Genomic DNA, 21,499 nt, shown 5'->3' with positions numbered 1-21,499 from the left:
AAATTACCCATCGAATCTGCATATGGTTTTCAAGTGACTGCTAGCTGAGATAATCTATCTCCACCACTTAATGAAAGGCAATGTTATAACCATCATGCTCCTAGCAGCTAAATCTGGTGGTGCGGAGCACATTGGAGGCAAACAGACGCACTCCATATTTAACGGTAGTGGCACAAGCTGTGGCACATTTTAGCCTTGGAAAAGTAACCAGATCTACAAGAATGTTAAGTGGCATTTTTTAGTACAATGCATCCTGAACTTTGTTATTCGATTGTAGGGAGTTCACACGCCAAACTCACTTATGACCAATATTTTAGGTCTCTACTATGTTTGAACGCTCGGCGGGAGACTATGAGCCACCACTCTCTGGGGGACCGCAGACAACTTCTTGTGATTGAAGGAATAATAATTCTACTGAATAACACTAATCATGCATTTGTAGTTCCTCGGAGATACCACTTCTCTTCGCTATTTCCAGATGCTAGTTTAGAAGTGTTTTTCCTCACAAAGCTTAGAAAGTTCCTTAAAATCTTGCTAGTTATTATGTACACAGGTACATGATAAATTATTTTTACTGTAAGTCCAAGTCAACTTCTTTTATTCAAGATTACGTTTTAGCAGCCCCAGTCACCTCCTTGACCTTCAGCATTTCTCTCCCTTCCAAGACCATACATTCCAATTCCCTTCCAACTGGGCCCACACAAAGTTCCACATTAACATTCTAAGATTACACACGAGAAAGTTCTATCTACATCCAAGCATGTGGTTTAACAATACCAACAAAAACGAAAAAGGACTGGGTGTAAAATGCATCAATGTAGGGAGCCAAAGACAACAGAAATGGCCTTGACAATACTAGTACTTGAATAAGAAAGAATTCAATTCTGAGCCGTACTACAATTTTATTAATGTAAAATCTTGATATGTAAAAAAAAAAATCTCTTTCAATACAAAAAAGTATTAATACTTAAAAACAATTAAAACTAATTTGAAAAAGATGTGGAAAAAATCAACACCTAATCAATGAATGGTAAACAAACCAGCCGGACTACCCTGAAAACAAGCATAATAATTAATGGACTAGAAAAGTAATTAACCCTTCTGTGGTGCATATACAATACAACAACTAAAGAAATCACCACAAAAAAGTATAAGACAATAAAAAAAATGAAAAACTAGTTACAAATAATCAAATGTTACAAAAGAAAACAATTTCAACTAACAAAATCTAATTGTATCAAAAGCCTAATCTTAATTATTAGAGCTCAAACGATCCCAACATGTTTTTTTCCACTGAACAGATTTTCAATAATTCATTGATAATTCTTCAGAGGTTTCTTATGTTGGTAATCTTGCTGGTGTCATTTTGTTAAAAAAAACCCTAAGAGGTTGGTTAATACTGCTTGTCTTCACCTACGTATAAAGATGCACAAAATTCTAAGTGGCTCACACTTACTCGAGTGATATATTGGTAATTAATCAAGGGTATAGCAGGAATATCCATTTCCTCATTTAGCTGGAGCTTTTTGTTGAGAGACAATGGGGAAGGGAGACATGGGGTGATTGGCGTTATAAACATCATAACTCAGTATAATTGGACTGTATAATCACCACAATGGGGAGATACTTACACAATTAACTTCATAATTGGATATCAGTCCATAAAATCAGTTGTAACAAGATCCAGGATAAAAGGAGTATTATACTAATCCGTACCGGCAAACAGTTAATACTGTACACTGAATATTATCCAGACCTGCAATAAACAGGGTTATATAAGCACATATTAGAGTGTGCCACCCTGACTGTTAAAATCAACATTTCTTATAAATATTCAAAAGTGCCCTCGAAAGAGGACGCATCTGTTTTAGATAAGGGCTTTGGTTTCCTACCTCCAGGTATGACAGTTTCAATACCCGTTTGGAAATTCAACAACTGTTCGGGAAAATTCACTTCAAACATTATTTTAAGGCTAACGTTTTTGAGACTGACTAGAGTAATAGTGGTCTCCATGGTCCATCTTCTTTCTGTCCTCGAACTACCAGTCATAGTCCGGAGTCTATCGTGTTTGAACACAGAGTGATATCCGAACTAGAGACTTTGGAGAAAAAGACTAATATTTAACAAGTTTTCCAGAATTACTCAAGGGTACAGCTGGAGGCCATTCCCTCACTGAAGACTAACTAATAAGGCTATTGTCATCAGGAGTGCTGACAAGGGAGGTGTTATAGTACATTTAGAATGGTCTGATTACATCACTGAATGTGGCAGAGAGGTGAGACTTCATTTTACAAATTACTAGAAATTGATCCAACTACACGATTGCAGTCTCCAATATCGAACAAGGCAGAGAAGGCAAGAACCCGCAATTGGATAACTAGAAAAGATGCTGAATACTTGGTTAAGACAGCTCCAAGTATCCCTAAATACTACATTTTGCCAAAAGTGCATAAGACATTGAACAACCCCCCAGGTAGACCAATCATGTCCGGTACAAACTCGTTGTTAGAACCTTTGGCTAAGTTTGCCGATCATTTTCTCAAAGGTTATGTGAAAGACATGACATTGTATATACGGGACACCACTAGTGACATTAATTTAAAAGAGGACTTTCCCTTTGACAGCCAATCTGACATTGGTGGGTTTAGACAGTTTCTTTGTACAGAAAGATTCTGCAACAAGCGACTTTGGAAATGGTGGAAGAGTTAGTACTCAGTAAGAGACGTGATGGAATGACTCCAAACGCTTTCATTATTTGGTGTACTACCATGGCCCTGACTGAAAACTATTTCATGTTTAAGAACAGGTTTTACCAACAGATCCATGGCACCGCCATGGGGTCACGGTAGCACCGACATTAGCAAATCTTTACGTCAAATGCTTAGAACAAAGTAAAATTCTCACTCAGGAAAATCCCTTTTCACATTATTTTATCTATTGGAAAAGATACATTGATGATGTGCTGTTAATATGGCACAGAGATAAGAGAAGCCTGATGACATTGTTTGACTGGCTGAATGGTTTGAATCCTTTTTTTAAATTTACCAACAATTTTAGCGAAGATAAAATTGACTTTCTGGATATTACCATTTTTGGCGATACTGAATTGAACATCCTGAGGGTAAAACCATTCCACAAACCCACAGATAGAAATTCGTTGTTGGTCTATAGCAGCTTCCATGCTAAAGTGTTACGTGATAATTTGCCATTTGTCAAGTTTCAAGACTCAAACGTAACAGCACTTTGACAAACATGTGTTTGTGAAAGAGTCGGAAACCTTGTGCCATGATTTGATTACAAGGGGCTACCCTAGTAAGACTGTGAAGAAATTGTTTAAGCATGCTTCCAATAACCATTGGGGAGCTCTATTACAGTACAAGAAAAAGGAGACAGCAAATGCATATAACAATATGGTATTTGTTAGTATGTCCAATCCACTATCTAATCAAATCAACAAAATCATAAAGAGGAACTTGCATATTTTGTAGAAAGGAACCAATCGTATCTCGAAGCCGAGATGCTCTTTTAAAAGAGGTAGGAACCTTAAAGAATTATTAACGACCAATGATATTTCAGTCTCGAATGACAGACAACCTACTATTACTGAACAGTCGGGACTTACGAAACCAGTTGGACGTAGCCCTTGTGGCACCTGTAGATATTGCCCACAGACACAGAGGACCACCAGTGGAGACATTGGCCTATTAAAACCGTGGCAACAAAAATGTTTTACTAATTTTAACACCAGTTGGGTCGTTTAAGTGATATGGTACCCCTGTCATAAATTATATATAGGGAAAACTGAGCGTAAAATAAAGACCAGAATAAAAGAACATAAGAGTTGCGTTAGCAACAAAGTCATGACGGCAACTATGGTTGGCCATTTTGTTTCCAGTGACCATAATTGTGAAGAATTAAAATTATCGATATTGAAGAAGATCTGCACAGGCAATAATACGAATACATATAACAAAACATTGTCCAGGGAAGAAATGAGATTGATCTTCCTAGCTAAGAGTCATCTAACGGGTGTTAACGAACAAGTTGATTGGTGTAGTATGTTGTATTGATTGAGTTAGATACCATTACTCACGACGATCTCAGTGAGGGTCATATTTATAACCCAATACTTTGATTGAGAAAGTAGATGACACAGACCAGAGAAGATTAGGCAGTTGTTGCTTTGAATGACTTAACACGCAGAGTAACGTTTCATAGATCTAGTGCGAATGCAGGAGCAAAGTTACGCAGTTCATTTTCCTTGAATAAGTGCATTTCTATTCAGCACTGAAACAATGCAATAACTGTTGGTCCATACATATGCCCATTTTTTGAGCAGTGCGAGTGGGTATTAATGAGGGCAAGTACATTTACAGGACTTAAAAAAACAGTTCCTACATGGCAAGCCATCTGTTCTACTGAAGGGTTTAAAATCAGAGTATGGGGCTGTACAAGATGGCTGCAGCGGTTACCTTCGATATGCGTGTGGTTCACAACTAGAGAAAGGACTCAAATAATTGGTACAGCTGCGGCTCTGCACCAGATTTGGTGTACGATGCGTTGGCGGCTCACACTCAACAATAGAGTGATTAAGAGGTAAGCAGACCGGATAATGAGAACGTTCGGTGGCTTTTTGGGTCGTCAATGGTTTCCATCGATTGAGATTTATGGCCACTGGCCACACAACTATAATCACGGCATCGCCTAGTCACTTTATTGAAACGTTCTGTTCACCTGAGTGAACGCGTGAGAGCATTGGATGCCCCCAAGTCCATACATGTTTTGACTATGAGACTATTTTATAGCCGATGAGTGAGTCTATTGAGAAACCCTCTGCTGACCCCTCCTGCCGGGCTAGCTATCGCCCAATCTCCATCACTCCCTTCCTGGGCAAGCTCCTGGAGAAAATGGCCATCTCCCAGCTCAATCTCCACACTGAATCTGTTGGTTGTCTTCATGACCATCAGTCTGGCTTCAGAGCTGCCAGAAGCACGGAAACTGCTCTCCTGAACATCCGCGAAGACCTGCTCACTAACCTCGACTCTAACACCCCCTGCGTTCTTATCTTGCTTGATCTCTCTTCTGCCTTTGACATGGTCAACCATGCCATCCAGCTCAACCGTCTCCGTGATAACCTGGGTATCACTGGTCAGACTCTGGTGTGGCCGACTTCTTTCCTCTCCAACCGACCCTCCCAGGTTCAACTTGGGTCCTTCCTCTCCGCCATCTTTTTCTCTACCTGTGGTGTCCCCCAAGGATCTAACCTCTCTCCCTGGCTGTTCAACCAATACCTGGCACTCCTTGCCCACCGCATCGCCTCTCTCTGTCCCAACTTTCAGTGCTATGCGGATGATACCCACATCATTTTCAGGCTACCCTCGGCCTCCTCATCTCTCTCCCTCATCTCTGACTGTCCGTCCGCCATCCAGGAATGGTGTGCCGCCAACGACCTCTGCCTTAATGCCACTAAGACTGAGATTCTACTCATCGCCACATCCACTCCCTCCTTCCCTGCAGCACTCTGGTTGGCCTCTCTTGTCCCTCCTCCCACCTGCAAGGCTAAAAACCTTGGGGTCATCTTCGGCTCTGCACTCTCCTTCTCCCCTCACATCTCTGACGTCTCTAAGAAGTCACACTACCAGCTGCACCTCCTTAGAGGTATTCTTCCTTTCCTCTCCTTCCCCCAGAAGCTCACCGTCTCCAGAGCCCTGGTCCTCTCCAAGCTGGACTACTGTAACAGCCTCTATCTAAACCTGCCTGCCTCCACTCTCCGCCCTCTGCAACTTAACCAGAACAGGACTGCGAGCCTTGTCCTTGGCCTCAAGCCCAGGGATCGTATCTCTCCAGGACTGAAATCTTTGCACTGGCTCCCAGTGGCTGCGAGGATTACGTTCAAAACCCTCTGTATTGTACACAAGGCCTTCTGGGGTCTGGGGCCACAATACCTTCAACTCTCTCTTCCTAAATACCTTCCTTCTCGAGCTCTTCGCTCATCTGCCTCCAACTCCCTTAGGGTCTGTCGCTTCTCCAAGCAAGGAGTTGGTGGCAGATCACTCTCTTCGGCAGGGGCCTCTCTCTGGAACAGCCTTCCTGCCTCCCTGAAACTCGAGGAGAACCATCTCCGGTTCCGGAAACACCTCAAAACCTTCCTCTTTGCCTCTGCTTTCTCTCCTCCCCTCCCTTGCTGAACTCCTGACTGGAATTGCACTGGTTACCTGGCCACCCTTTCTGATCTCTCGCCCAGGCCCCGTCAATTAACCACCTGCACTGCCTCACTGGCACCCCCTGCACTTGGGGACCATTTCTCTGTATCCCTTCAGTCCACCCTAGCAGCACTTACGTCTGCACTTCCTTTGCATTTACCACTAGCTGGCTGTTTTATGTGTCTTATTTATTCCACTTCCCATGTACTGCACTTTCCCCTTTCACCCCTTCCCATGCACTTGCGCGATCTGAATGACACCTGGCCTAGTAGGATCGTTGTCTGTCCTCCCTTTGTCCCCCCTTGCCTCGCCGCGCCTTGAAACACTTGTGTACAGGCGCGTTATACATGCCATATCATAACATATCATACACTGCCATTACCCGCGGGTGCCCCCAGGTCCATGCAGCCTTCTGACTACGTGACCGTTGTGTAGCTTTCATTGATATATTTTTTTTTTGTTGATATTTTATTTCTATCGCGCTCGTACACAAGTGTTTCAGAGCGTGACAAGGCAAGGGAGGGGAACAGAGGAGAACAAAACAGCGATCTTACTAGGCCCAGTGACATTGAGAACGCGCAAGTGCATGGGAGAGGAGGGAGGGGGAAAAGTGCATGGAAGGGGGGAGAGGTGGAAAGTGCGAAGCAGAGGAGAAACAGATACATAACAAATAAATAATAAAGGCAACAAACAGTGGTAATGCAGCCAGCAATTTGCAAGTGCTAGGTTTCAGGCAGCAGACAGGGTAGGTCCGATAAGTGCAGGAAGAAAAAGGGGGGGCTGTATGGGTACAGATACAGACCTGAGTGCAAGGGGTGGCCCGGAGGCAGTGTGGGAGGGTGACAGGATGAGCAGGTACCTGGGCCCAAAAGACAGAGTGTGGCCAGGTGCACGGTGCCAAGAGTGAACAGATCAGCAGGGGAGAGGGGGAGCGAAGGCAGAAGAAAAGAGGAAGGCCTTGAGGTGCTTCCGGAACCGGAGATGGTTCTTCTCAAGTTTTAGAGTGGCAGGGAGGCTGTTCCAGAAGGAGGTCCGAGCCGAAGACAGAGATCTACCCCTAGCTCGTTTCTTAGAAAACAACTGACCCTGAGTGAGTTGGAGGTAGAGGAGCGAAGAGCTCGAGAGGGGAGGTATTTGCGCTGGGATAGCTGAAGGTATTTTGGACCCAGGCCCCAGAAAGCCTTGTGGACAATGCAGAGGGTTTTGAATTTAATCCTTGCATCCACTGGGAGCCAGTGAAGAGATTTCAGAGCTGGAGAGATGCGATCCCAGGGCTTGAGGCCAAGGACAAGTCTTGCAGTCCTGTTCCGGATTAGTTGCAGAGGGCGGAGAGTAGAGGTAGGTAGATTTAGAAAGAGGCTGTTACAATAGTCCAAACTAGAGGGAACCAGAGCTTGAGATACCATGAGCTTCTGGGGGAAGGAGAGGAAAGGCAGAGTATCTCTGAGGAGGTGCAATCGGAAATTTGACTTTTTAGAGTCCTCAGAGATGTAGGCGGAGAAGGAAAGGGTGGAGTCAAAGATGACCCCGAGGTTCTTAGCCTCACAGGTGGGGGTAGGCGGAGGGCCAAGGGAGGCCGGCCAGAGAGTGAGGGGAAAGGATGGTGAAGTTGTGCCGATGAGGAGGATCTCCGTCTTGCTGGCATTCAGACAAAGATCATTGGCGGAACACCAATCTTGAATGGCAGTTAGGCAATCAGAGATGAGAGAGGGAGAGGAGGTGGCAGAGGGCAGCCTGAAAATGAGTTGAATGTCGTCAGCGTAGCACTGGAAATTTGAGCAGAAAATGGCAATGCAGTGGGCGAGAGTTGCCAGGTATTGGTTGAAAAGCCAAGGCGAGAGGTTAGACCCCTGGGGAACACCACAGGTAGAGAGGAAGATAGATGAAAGGAAGTACCCAAGTTGGACCTCGGAGGGTCGATCTGAGAGGAAAGAGGTCAGCCAGGCCAGAGAGCCTGACCAGTGATACCCAAGTTTTCACAGAGATGGTTGAGCAGGATGGTATGGTTGACCGTGTCGAAGGCAGAAGAGAGATCGAGGAGGATGAGGACAGAGGGAATGTTAGAGTCAAGGTTGGTGAGCAGATCTTCACGGATGTTTAGGAGAGCAGTTTCCGTGTTTCTGGCAGCTCTGAAGCCAGACTGGTGGTCATGGAGACAGCCAACAGAATTGGAATGAAGGTTAAACTGAGAGATGGCCAACTTTTCCAGGAGTTTGCCAAGAAAGGGAGTAATGGAAATTGGGCGATAGTTAGCTGGACAAGAAGGATCAGCTGTGGGTTTCTTGAGAAGAGGATGCACAAAGGAGTGCTTCAGAGGGCAGGGGAAGGATCCAGAGGCAAAGGAGTGGTTGCAAAAATCAGCAAGGGCCGGAGCGAGGGTGTCAATGTGGTCCTTGATGGTTTTAGAGGAACAGGGATGAACCTGTTTTGAAGAGGCTTGGACCGAGTCTATTGAGAGGCAGTTGACCGTTGATTGATTGTTGAATATGCTGGTTGAGTACAGCACGATTAGACACTGATATGCTGGAGTCTTTATACTTTCAGCAACCGGTTGGCACGCTGTTTAATGGTCAGTATGGACAAGTGTATCCTAAAAATACACTGCGACAGTGATGCTTTACTTTTGGAATTAAACCGTAACGTTACTTATGAAGTAAGCATTCTTTGGGTACTACCACTTAACCTTTGAATGTTTATAAGAAATGTTGATTTTTAACAGTCAGGGTGGCACACTCTAATATGTGCTTATATGACCCTGTTGATTGCAGGTCTGGATAATATTCATGGAGGGAGTTGTTTCCAGCCACCTGAAAGAAAAATTAAGTGCAAAAAATACAAGTACCTGAATCCTTAGAGTCAATTCAAGGAATGGTTCGCCCAAAATGTTATATTTAAAAAATAGATGGGCAACATAAAAAAAAAAAACGATTGGCGTTTTTTTTTTTCCCGAAGTCCCCATGTAAAATTTTTAGCAATTCACGCTCAAAAATTGAAAAAGCAAGCACATGGGCGCATCCATTTTGTGAAATGGCTGCCCGCCTGTGCTGGCTTTTGCGGCACTAATGAAGGAAAAGCCAGCCAGCTGTAGTAAACAAAAGCTATCACTGGGTGGCTTTTCCTTCATTGGTACCGGGACTTGGAGGACGCGGACCGGAGACTACAGGCAGAAAAGCTGCAGCTGCATCTCGGTAAGTGCTATTTATTTATTTTTTTAAATAAGCACTAGCTGCGGTTTTTTTTCTAAGTTTTCCGGGCTGTAGGAGCCCGGAAAACTTAGAAATAAAACCGCAGCTTTAAAAACGTTGTATTTATGTTTGCGGTCGCTTTTGAAGCAACCGCAAACATAAATACAAAGTTATTGTGTTTGAAAACGCTGCAGTTTTTCTTTCTGAGTTTCTCAGGCTCCTCTGAGTCTGAGAAACTTAGAAAGAAAAACCGCAGCGTTTTCAAACACAACAGTGTTGTGTTTCTGCCTAAATCTGCTTTCCCATTTGGGGCTTTAGAGCCCCAAATGGGAAAGCAGATTTAGGCAGAAACACTGCAGCATTTAGCATTTCACATTTGGGGCTCTCGGGCCCCCCGTGGGGAGCCCGAGAGCCCCAAATGGGAAATCAGATTTAGGCAGAAACAACGCGGCATGTAAACACAACCGCGTTGTGTTTCTGCCTGCCTTGGCTTTCACTTTGGGTCTCCGGTGCTCCCATGCGGGAGCACCGGAGACCCAAAGTGATAGCCACGGCAGGCAGAAACACAACGCGGTTGTGTTTGAAAATGCTGCGGTTTTTCTTTCTGAGTTTCTCAGGCTCCTTCTCCCATGTGCTATCTTTGAGCTTCAATTGCTCAAAATTTTACATAGGGACTTCGAAAAAAAAAAAAAAACGCCAAACGTTTGCTTTTTATGTTGCCTATCTATTTTTTAAATAACATTTTTTGAGCGAACCATTCCTTTATCTTGCCACACCTGAAAAGGAAATATAGACACGCCTGAAAATACAAAGAAACACAGCCTCCATGAAGATTGATGGAGTCATGAAAATGTGCGTTTGGAGGAGAAGCTAATGCAGGAAAACTTGACTGGCAACAGAGTGCCTGCCTTGTCACCAATTTGTAAACGCTGGATAATATTCAGTGAACAGTGTTAACTGTTTGCCGGTACGGTTGAGTATAATACTCTTATTATCCTGGATCTTGTTATGACTGATTTTATAGACTGATATCAAATTGTGAAGTTCATTGTGTAAGTATCTCCCCAGTGTGGTGATTATACAGTCCAATTATACCGAGTTATGATATTTATAACACCAGTCACCCCCAAGTCTCCCTTCCCCATTGTCTCTCAACAGACCGCTCCAGCTAAATGAGGAAATTGATATTCCTGCTATAACCTTGATAGATTACCAATATATCAATCGGGTAAGTGTGAGCCATTTGCATAAGGTTAAAAAACATTGTGAATTTATATCACCTTGTCCGTGATTCATTAATTATATCACGTTGACAGTATGAACTGTTAATCCTAAATAGTTGTTTATTTTTGTGCATCTTTATACGTAGGTGAAGATAAAAAGTAGGAAACTACCTCCTAGTGTTTTTAACAAAGTGAAACCAGCAAGATTACCAACATAAGAAACCCCTGAAGAATTTCCAATGAATTATAGAAAATCTGTTCAATGGAAAGAAACATGTTGGGAACGTTTGAGTTCTAATAATTAAGATTAGGCTTTTGATAAAATTAGATTGTTAGTTTTGCGTTGTTTTTCTTTTATAACATTTGATTATTTGTAACTAGTTTTTCATTTTTTTGGATTGTCTTACACTTTTATTGTGGTGATTTCTTTAGTTGTTGTATTCTATATGCACCACAGAAGCGTTAATTAGTTTTCTAGTCCTTTATTTGTTATGCTTGTGTTCAGGGTAATCTGGCTGGTGTGTTTACCATTTATTGATTAGGTGTTGATTTTTTCCACATTTTTGTCAAATGAGTTTTAATTGTGTTTAAGTATTAATACTTTTTTGTATTGACGAAGGGTTTGTTTTATCATACTATTAAAAACGTTGTTACATATCAAGATTTTACATCAATAAAATTATGAGATTGCATAATGCCATATTATGGATCAGACTTGAATTCTTTCTTATTCAAGTGGAAGCCAGCTCTGTCTTCTTTTGTTCCCTACATTGATGCACTTTACACCCGGTCCTTTTTTCGTTTTGTTTGATTAATTAACTAGCTGTAACCAGGGTATGTTAAAAACCTGGTGTCCCCTGTTCTTGTGTGGGTTGTTTAGCAATACCAACCTAAACTTTAACAGCAGATATTGCTTCGAGTTCACAACCTAACACTAGTACTGCAGGTTGGGTAACTTCTTTGACATGTTCAGGATAAGAGAAATGCACTTGACCCACGGTGTAGGGTGACATTTTGTCCAGCTCTTTAAAATGGTGCATGTCGGTGTTGGGGAGATTTATCATTTTTGGGCTTTATCCCCTCTCCTAGTAAGACCCCAGCACTTTTTGTTGGACTTCTGTACCTTTTTCTTCATATCCTGAATGAGTGGAGCCTTTTTCCACTCCTTCATTCTTATCGACTGTACCTTTTGGAACTCTGTTCTCTGTGTTTTACTTTTTCTATGGCATCTACCTTCCTCCATATCTCTTTTAAGGCATCTGTATTTTACATTTGCAGCATACAGCTCCTTATGGGGATTACCAGTCAATTGGTCGAAAACATTTGGTCGACAGGACAACTGGTCGACACCATTTAGTCGAATGCCAAATGGTCGAATTTTTTTTTTTTTTTTTTTTACCCTTTTTTTGGTTTTTTTTGGGGGGGTCCCCCCCCCCACCCCCTTTTTTTCTTTTTTTTTTTTTTTTTTTTCCCCCACACGAAAACCCACAAAACACATATATATAAAAAAAAAAAAAAATTCGACCATTTGGCATTCGACCAAATGGTGTCGACCAAATTGCAGTCGACCAGTTTGCTGTCGACCAATTGACTGGACACCCCTTATGGGCAGTGTTGCTGGGAACCCTTGGGGTTCTCCTTTGAGACTTTTATCTTATCCTTCCGTTCTAATGTTAAGGATAGAGATACTTTGTATCTCTCCTAAATCTTTAGATTGGAACACACACCTTATGTGGCGTGCCAAGAGGATACTTAGTATCCCCCTTCTCTCTGCTCCTGTGAATTTTTAGTCACATAGACAACCTCCTAGTTGTGGCTGGTGACAGTGGATGTCTTGGTTAGCCCTTCTTCTACCATTCTGGGAGGGAGAGGTGTAAAGACTAGAGGGGGTATCTGTACTTCTGCCCTCTATATGGCCAAGTAGAGGCAAAAAGGCACCCTAGCCAAGGTTCTCTATATGGTAGCTATGGACGAGCAACCGAGGCTTAAGCTCTCAGGAGGTGATGCAGTCTGGTTCTTAAGTACAGTGAGTCCCCAAGCCCCCACAAAGGAATGTCCACACACTTTGATATGTGCTAACACAGCTCTTTATATTGATTTATTTTATATAAAAGTAAGGGTCAGATATACACAATTCAATAACATACTTTGCACTTTGGTAATACTATAATGACAAATCTATACAATTCTATGGTAGCACACATACTTTAGATTCCTTTAAAATGTATAAACTGCTGGCAGTTATAATAGAGCATACAAATCATTCATTAAGGTGTATCAGCATAGACAATAAGGAAGGAAGGAAAGTAGGTTAGGGTTAAGCAATGGCAGAATGCTTTCTTTGAAGATAGATGCACAATTCTGATCGAGGATCCCCCCACACCTAGGCAACCTTTAATGTGTTAACACGCCCAGTCCATAAATGCTCAATAACTTCCTTCTTAGTTAAAAAGTTCAAACTGAAGTGGGAGAGTTTCTTCGACGGTATCCTTCGAGGATGAACTCCTTTTGAAGAAGGAGCTACTGAGCGCCGATATCCTCGAGGAAAAGTAGAACACTTGCGGTGATACAGCAGCTTTGACCATCGATCGTTTCATCAATGGTGGAGGTCCTGGGAAGATGAGGTGTGCAGTAGACCTCGATGCAAAATATTGAGTGCCGCAAATAAGACTGTGGACTTGAAAGGCCTTTGGCGGCGATGGATGCAGGCCCTGCAGCGGGCGTCGGGGTCCTCTGGCATGTCGGTGCTGCATCCGCAGCAATTACCTCAGGACAGCTTCGGCGATCGGGACTCAACCACATGCTAGACCTCGGATCTTCACTCCATCAGCATCCTCGGGACATCTTTGTCGGCTTCTGGTGGCGGAAAACTCACCGGCAGACTGACTTTCTCCGGCGGGATAAAGTGGTCGGCAGTGATGGCAAGGGAGCCTTCTTTCAAATGTTCTTAGGCAAGGTGGAGCTTTCTCTGCTCCGGGCATCGAGCAGCACTGCATCAAGGTGTCCCCGCTTCTGGGCGACACGATTTGACTCTGCTTCCAACGGTCACAGAAATCAGAAATCTTCCGGACCCGGTCGACGCCAATGGACTTCGACGACCCTCGATGTCCAAAGCACTCTTCAGGATTCTCGGTGGACCACTTCTCACAGAACTGGCTTCCAGGGTGCTTCGATGAAGAGCAGCAGTTTTTGCAGGATTGTCTGTCGTAGCTCGGGGAGAGGTCTCTGAGCCAGGTCCTCTCGTGGATTAGTCCTAGACAGACTCGACAGCTTTTGCATTATGTCAAAGGAAATGCAGCAGCAATGTTCTCTAGTTGGGCTTCAAGGATCAGTTTCAAGTTTCAACTTCAGCTTCTGAACAAATTTGTGAGAGGTGCCCAGATATGACAATGCATTACTTACCGTAAAAGCATTTCTGATGGTTGTATCTGCTTAGATTCACATGCTGTGCATAGGTCCGACATCCAGTGGTCACTGCGGAGTATTGCATTTTGTTTTTCGTAGTCGAAAAGGGACGTCGACAAGGCGTGTCTGAAATACTATCCCTATAGTGACGTGCGTTGTACCCACAATCCCTCACGCGTCGAGGTCCCTCTGTTTGTATTTTTCTGCCCTGAGGGAGCCTTCTAGACGTGAGTGAGTACAGAAAAGAGAGAGATATAAAGGAAGTCTATGTTCCTTCCATCCGAGCGGGGAGGAAGGGTGGGCGCATGTGAATCTAAGCAGATACAACCATCAGAAATGCTTTTACGGTAAGTAATGCATTGTCTTCTGATGTTTGTTAATCTGCTTAGAATCACATGCTGTGCATAGACTAGCGAGAAGTACCCGGAGTTGGCGGTGGGTTATGAGAAGGAACAGTAGAGAAAAGGTGTCGTAATACTGCCTGTCCCACCTGGGAGTCAGATCTAGAGTGTGCATCTAGACAGTAGTGTTTTGTAAAGGTGTGCACAGAACTCCAGGTAGCTGCTTTGCAGATGGACTCAAGGGGAACATTTGCAATGAATGCTATGGATGCCCCCGTGCCTCGAGTAGAGTGTGCTCTTGGCCTAAAGGGCAGTTCTCTCTTAGCAAGAGTATAGCAGAGAGTGATGCATTGAACAATCCATCTAGAAATAGTGGACTTTGAAACTGCATCCCCTTCTCTTCCTGCTGCCACCGAGACGAAGAACTGATTTGTCTTCCTCAGTGGTCTGGTTCTTTCCATGTAGAACATGACCGCTCTGCGTACATCTAGTGTGTGCAGAGTCCTTTCTCCCAAGTTGGAAGGATTTTGAAAGAACGTTGGTAGTTCTATAGATTGGTTTACGTGGAATTTAGAAATAAATTTCGGAGCAAACCTAGGGTGAGTGTGTAGAACCACCTTATCTCTGTGAACTGTAACGAAGGGGTCTAGAATAGAAAGAGCCTGAAGTTCACTTACTCTCCTGATGGAGGTGATAGCTATTAAAAAAGCAGTCTTAAGAGTGAGGTGTTTAAGAGATGCTTTATGCATGGGTTCGAATGGTGAGCCCATGAGTCTGGTAAGTACCACATTAAGGTCCCATCCGGGAGCTGGGTCAGCTATCGGGGGGTGTATTCTTTTTACTCCCTCCATGAAGGCCTTTATAACAGGGATCCTCCACCACGACACCTTGAGTTGGGAAGTGGTGTATGCAGAAAGTGCCGCTAGGTGGACTTTAACGGAGTTAAACACTAGACCTGAATCCAATAGGTGGGTCAGGTATAGAACAACATGTGTGGGAGAGCAGTCAATAGGGTTGATGCTTTTACTCCTGCACCAGATGACAAATCTCTTCCACTTGCTAGAATAGCAGTGGCGAGTGTTAGGTTTTCTGGCTTCCCTGAGGATGTCCATGCATCTTTGCGGGAGTTGTAGATGTCCGAACTCTATGATTTCAGGAGCCAAGCTGCTAAGTTCATGTTCTGGGGGCATGGATGCAGAGTCCTGCCCTTGTTCTGAGACAGCATGTTGTACGGGCAGGGGAGTCTCACTGGGGGAGATAGAGACATCTCCATTAAGTGAGCGAACCATGGCTGTCGGGCCCACATTGGGGCCACTAGTATCATGGTCACTTGTTCCTGGTGCATCTTGTGCACCACCCTGTTGAGAAGGGGAGTCGGGGGAAAAACGTAAACAAATTTCCCTGACCATTGCATCGACAGACCGTTCCCCTTGGATTGGTTCTGGGGGTACCTGGAGGCATAACTTAGGCATTGTGAGTTCTCCAGGGTTGCGAACAGGTCTATTTCTGGGAATCCCCATTGTGTGAAGACGTCGAAAACGATGTTTTCGTGCAGGCGCCATTCGTACTCTTCGGGCAGGGGGAAATCTCTGCTGAGTCTGTCTGCCAGCAGATTGAGTTCCCCGGGTACATCTTGTAGGTGTTCCTGGAAGGCTTTTAGCGCCTTGAACACAGCTAGTAGCTCCAGTAGATTTATGTGTTTGGATGCTACGTTCGGAGTCCACACTCCGTGAGCAGTCTGATGGGATAGGTGCGCCCCCCATCCTGTGAGGGATGTGTCTGTGGTTAGAGTGGCTTCTGCTGCGGGTGTGGCAAAAGGTTTCCCTTTTCCCATGTTTTCTTTTGTCCACCACCGTAGCGAGAGAACCAAGGCTTGCGAGACCACCACTAGATCCTCCCATAGTCCGCTGGCCTGACACCACTGGCTGTTGAGCCACTCTTGCATTGGGCGCATGCGCAGGCGCGCGTGAGGTACCAAATAAATACACAACGCCATCATTCCTAGCAAGCGCATTGCTTTGCGTACCGTCACCTCTCGACCGGTCACATATTGAGGGATCTGAAACAGCATGTTTTGGACCCTCTCTTTGGAGGGGAAGACGAGGCCGTCCCTTGTTTGAATTAGAGCCCCTAGGAATTGCTTGATTTGACTGGGGTCTAAACTGGACTTCTTTTCGTTGATGGAGAAGCCCAACTGGAACAAAGGTCTACCGTCTTTTGGGTATTGGAGAAGCATGTTTCGTAAGAATCCCCTGTTATGAGCCAGTCGTCGAGGTAAGGGTAAACTGGGATGGACAACCTGCGCAGGTGGGCCGCTGCCACTGCCAGCACCTTCGTGAATACCCTTGGTGCTGATGCTATGCCGAAGGGTAGCACTCTGAACTGGTAGTGTTTGCCTTCTATCATGAACCTGAGGTATTTTCTGTGCGCTGGCAACATTAAAATATGAAAGTATGCATCTTTCATGTCCAATGTTGTCATGTAATCTCCCTGTGAAAGCAGTGGGATCACTTCCTGTAAGGTTACCATACGAAACTTTTGGGGTTTGATAAACTTGTTCGCTGGGCGCAGATCTAATACAGGGCGCATGGTTAGATCCTTTTTGGGTACAAGGAAGTACACTGAATAAATACCTTCCGTTACCTGAGATAGAGGCACGACCTCTATGGCTCCTTTTTCCAGCAGTAGTTGTACTTCTTGGAGAAGGATGGCAAGATGTTCCGGTGTCATGCGACGTCCCCTCGGGGGTCTGTAGGATGGGGAACTGTTGAATTCGATACAGTATCCGTGGGCTACGGTGGAAAGTACCCAACGGTCTGACGTTATACCCTCCCATGCAGGAAGAAAGGATGTTATCCGGCCCCCGACCGGTGTTGCATGGGAGGGGACACGAATCTTCACGTCACTTGGAGTTGTTGGGGGCTTGGGAGCCTCTGGGGGTGGACCCCCGACCTCTCCCTTTACCCCGGCGCTGGCCTCTTTGGCTGTACTGCCCACTATTGGATTGGTAATTGGTGGCAGGGTACTGTTGTTGTTGACTTTGTTGTTGTTGGCGTTGGCCACGAAAAAAGCGTTTGTTGCCATAGCCGCGTCTGGTAGTGGGCTTAGAGATTTGGTCAAGAGTCCTGATAGTATCGAACTCTTTTTTAGCCATCTCTAGAGCTTCATCCACCGCTTTTCCGAAGAGGTTAGAGTCTTCCACAGGTTTATTTATTAAAGACGCCTGTGTCTCTGGTTTAAACCCTGAGTTGCGCAGCCATACATGGCATTTTAGGAGTATTCCCTGCACCAGGGAACGTCCCGCTGTTTCTGCCGCGTCCAGAGAGTTTTTTTACAATGCTCTGGTTCACCTGGGTTCCTTCGCCAATAGTTGAAAGCAGGCGTGTACGTAAAGGCTCCGGTGCTTCCTCGGCGTCCTTGAGCAGTTTGGCCCACTGCGCGTCTGCATAGCTAGCAAGCAAAGAGTTGTTGTTCGCAATTCTTGCTGAGAAGGCAGCCGAGGAAGTTACTCTTTTAGCAAGGGCATATAGCCTCTTGCCCTCCTTGTCAGAGGGTGCCTCACTGGTGGAAAGTGGTACCCTTGCCCTCTTTCTAGTATTAGATACTACCAGGGAATCCGGAATGGAATGTCCCCTAATGTAGAGCGGGTCTGAGGGTGAAGGAGTGAAAAGTTTTTCAATTCTTGGATTGACCCCTCTGATCAAAGCGGGAGTGGACAGCGAAGGGATGATTCTTCTCTTCACTGAAGCGAGGAGGGGAATGGTCTGGCTGACCGGGGGTTTCTCTTTAATTACTCTTTCCACAAAGTCTAATTCTGGAGAGAGCTCCCCAGTGTCCAGTTCGAAATGTGCTGCTGCTCTGCGCAACAGGGCATTGAAAGTGGGCTGATCGTCAATTGGAGACGTGTTCCTAACCGGTGAATTGTCCGGAGGATTTAGGTTTAGGACATCGGTGTCGGAATATACTGATGGGGATTGCCAGGGGTGTGAAGGTCTTTCTTCTGGGTTTACTCCGAAGTCTTCTCCTATAATGTCCGGCCTGTCTTCCAGACCTTCCTCCTGGTACTGTTCTTCTTCATTGTCAATAAAATCCTCCTCCTCCTCCAAGTATTGTTCCTCCCCAGTGAGGTCGTACACATCATGGAAGTCTGATGCTGTGTCCTGCTGGGGATTGACTAGCCTCGGATTTTTGGCCTTGGGGTCCTCCTGAGGCCCTTCTCTAGTTCTCTTGGGAGTTTGAGAGGTCTGGGTAGTAATAAACTTTTCCATCCTCTCCATACAGAGGTTGAGTCTTTCCATGGTTTCATGGGGTACTCCTGAGCGGTCTGGCGGGGGAAAAATAGAGTCATCTAGCTGAAAACGGCTCGACCTCTCCCAAAGCGTCGAGGAAAGTGTCCCGTCGCCCTCCGAAAAAAACCTTCAGGTGTGCTGGGTGACCCCCTGACTGAAGGGGGTAGTCCATGCCTTTCTTCGGGCTTTTTCGGCGTGTCTTTCGACTTCTGCGTAGCGCTCGACGTGTCCTTCGGCGTACGCTTCTGGGCGTCGGCTACAGCGATCCTCGCCAAGCTCTCGGCGACTCGTTTGTCGGCGACTCGTTTGTCAGCGGAGGCCTGCGTTTTCGACGCTACGGGTGTCGATCGCTCTACGGCGGCATGCGCCTTTTGTTGATGCGCGCCGGCCGATGGTTTGGGGGCGGCGCCCTTATTTGCCGAAAGCCCAGTCGCTGGTCGCGGCAGCGGTTGCGAGAGGGGCTTCGAACCCGAATGGTCCGAGGAGGCCGCCGGTTGAACCTGCGTCTCCTTGGGCACTGATGCTCTCTTCGTCTTTGACGAAGAAGAGCCGTGGGTTGTGTGTTTAAGTGAGTTTTTGTGTGCGTCAATGTCGCCGGGGTGTTCATCCCCATAAGCAGGGCGTGAGCCGAGCCCGTCGGGGCCGGGGACAGACGACGAAGCGCGCGAGCGCTCTTTAGAGGGGTTTTCGACTTCCATAGCGGAGGTCGTGTTATCGCGTTCCTCGTCACTGTCGGTGGTAGCAGCGGCGGGTGAACCTTCGGCCTTCGACATCGCGTAGGCCGCCCACCTTTTAACCCTACGGTCTTTTAGAGTTTTAGGCTTAAGAAGCCGACAAGCCGCGCAACCTTCCTCCTTGTGATCGAGGGGCAAGCAGCGGTTACACCGTGAGTGCTTGTCCTTCCAAGTAAATTTGCCTTTGCAAAGCGGGCAAAATCTAAAGGGTGTCCTCTCCATAGCCGAGGCAATAAATCACAATAACCACCCCAAGGGAAAGGAAGGGGAAAAGGAAAGGCATTCTCAGAAAGAACCAGAGATGTCCCACGACCCCACTCTCCCTACTGTATATGGCCTGCGAGGCCAGGCCACGTGTTCGGCAACGCCGAAGGATTTCCTCCGCTCGTACCCTCCGTCGAAGATCTTGCTCGGCGGAGAACAGCTTCACAACTGCCTCGAGGGAGGGATTATGTGTTTTAATATTAATGAGAAACAACCAAAGGTCGAGGAGATGAAATTTGCAATGTCTCTCGAGGAGCTCCGCGTAAAGGCGACCAGTAGCTGGGCGGAAAAAAACAATCTGAGGGACCTCGACGCGTGAGGGATTGTGGGTACAACGCACGTCACTATAGGGATAGTATTTCAGACACGCCTTGTCGACGTCCCTTTTCGACTACGAAAAACAAAATGCAATACTCCGCAGTGACCACTGGATGTCGGACCTATGCACAGCATGTGATTCTAAGCAGATTAACAAACATCAGAAACATATCTGTCCCCCATTCACTCTGACAGAGCCAGGCTCAATCAGCCAATCACACAGAAGGGCATTCATGCAGGCAGACCGTCAATCAGGCTCACAGGCATTCAGGCCATTCACTCCACCCAGACACCCATAACAAGGAATGTGGATTGGGGCAAGCATCCAGCCTTTCAGCACACTACACTGCATTCATGTCAGTTTCAGGCAGGGCTATCTCATTCATTGTGTCACACCCACAGAAACCAGACACCCATTAACATGGAATGCATTTTGGTCACACACTCCATTGACACAGGTCCCACCCCAAGGGTTTCCCTACAACATCCAGTTACTGGGAAGGTTCTAGCCAGTCTGGCCTGGACTTCCCCACAAGTCCATATATGGTTCTTCCACCCAAAAGCCAGTCAGGGGAAGGGACAGAGTCAGATCTTGCCAGGGGCCATCTTGCCTTCTATCAGGAATCCACTGATTCCTTTTGGCAGGGCAGGGGTATGCCAAAATGGAGGATAGACAGAGCTCCCGTCACATCAGCATGAAGCGGCCACCAGCCCATACCCTGCTCTGTGGGAAACACATAGGTACCCAAAAACATCCACGGGGGGCCAGGGTTGTACCCCCACTCATAGATGCCATAAAGGTACCCCAAGGGTCTCGGTTTACCACAGACACAAAGAGGAAAAGCTACACTGCCAGGGGTCCCAACTGGACTCATGTGCAGAAAATAACACAGAACACTGATAAGGGAGTAGAGGATAAAGACAGGCAGGCCCTGTCCCTCCAATGCATTTTCAGCATCACAGGAGATCTGTGTAAGTGTTTTTCCTTTGGCGGGAACCCTTGGGTGTCCACGCCTTGGCTCCAGTGTGTCTGGGCAGGCATGAAAAATGGGGGGTGGAGAGGGAGTTTTTCACTCCCCTGCTCTTTGTCTGCCTGAGTGCCTGAATGGAACCAGCTCCCACTGGGGGTCTGGCTGTCCTGATTGGACAGCCAACCGCCACTTTCTGTAAACTGCTGAAAGAGATTGCAGAAAAGTGTGTGCTGAAAGTGAACAAAAGGTGAGGTTCCTTAGGTGAAAGGCAAGTCGACCACTGGAAACTGAAGTAACCGAAGACGACGACCACAGATGCCTGCAGAGCCTTCGCAACACCGTGAAGTGACCACTGCTGTCCTGACCCCGTTTTCTATCCAACAGAGGAACTTCAAAGAGGACGATTCCTTCCCTTTGGCTGGTGAGACCAGCCAGCCCTAAGACTAAGTACAATCGGAGCCATCTCCCGAGGTGCTGAGACGTTCCGGAGCTGCATAACACAAATACCAGGAGACCGCTGAACCAACCATAATGCATTTAGATCTCCGCCAACAACTGCCTCACTT

The 21,499-nt window shown here is 46.0% G+C and overlaps 1 protein-coding gene across 1 annotated transcript in view; it reads right to left on the bottom strand.

Annotated features, from left to right (window-relative positions):
- Nucleotides 1-21,499, bottom strand: part of DNAJC11 (DnaJ heat shock protein family (Hsp40) member C11) — a 1,722,882-nt gene that overhangs the window by 953,479 nt on the left and 747,904 nt on the right. The window lies entirely within an intron of this gene.

The sequence above is a fragment of the Ambystoma mexicanum genome, chromosome 8 (genome assembly GCF_040938575.1).
Source record: "Ambystoma mexicanum isolate Mex_15411 chromosome 8, UKY_AmexF1_1, whole genome shotgun sequence".
Classification (NCBI taxonomy): domain Eukaryota; kingdom Metazoa; phylum Chordata; class Amphibia; order Caudata; family Ambystomatidae; genus Ambystoma; species Ambystoma mexicanum.
This window is presented reverse-complemented; position numbering and strand designations above follow the sequence as displayed.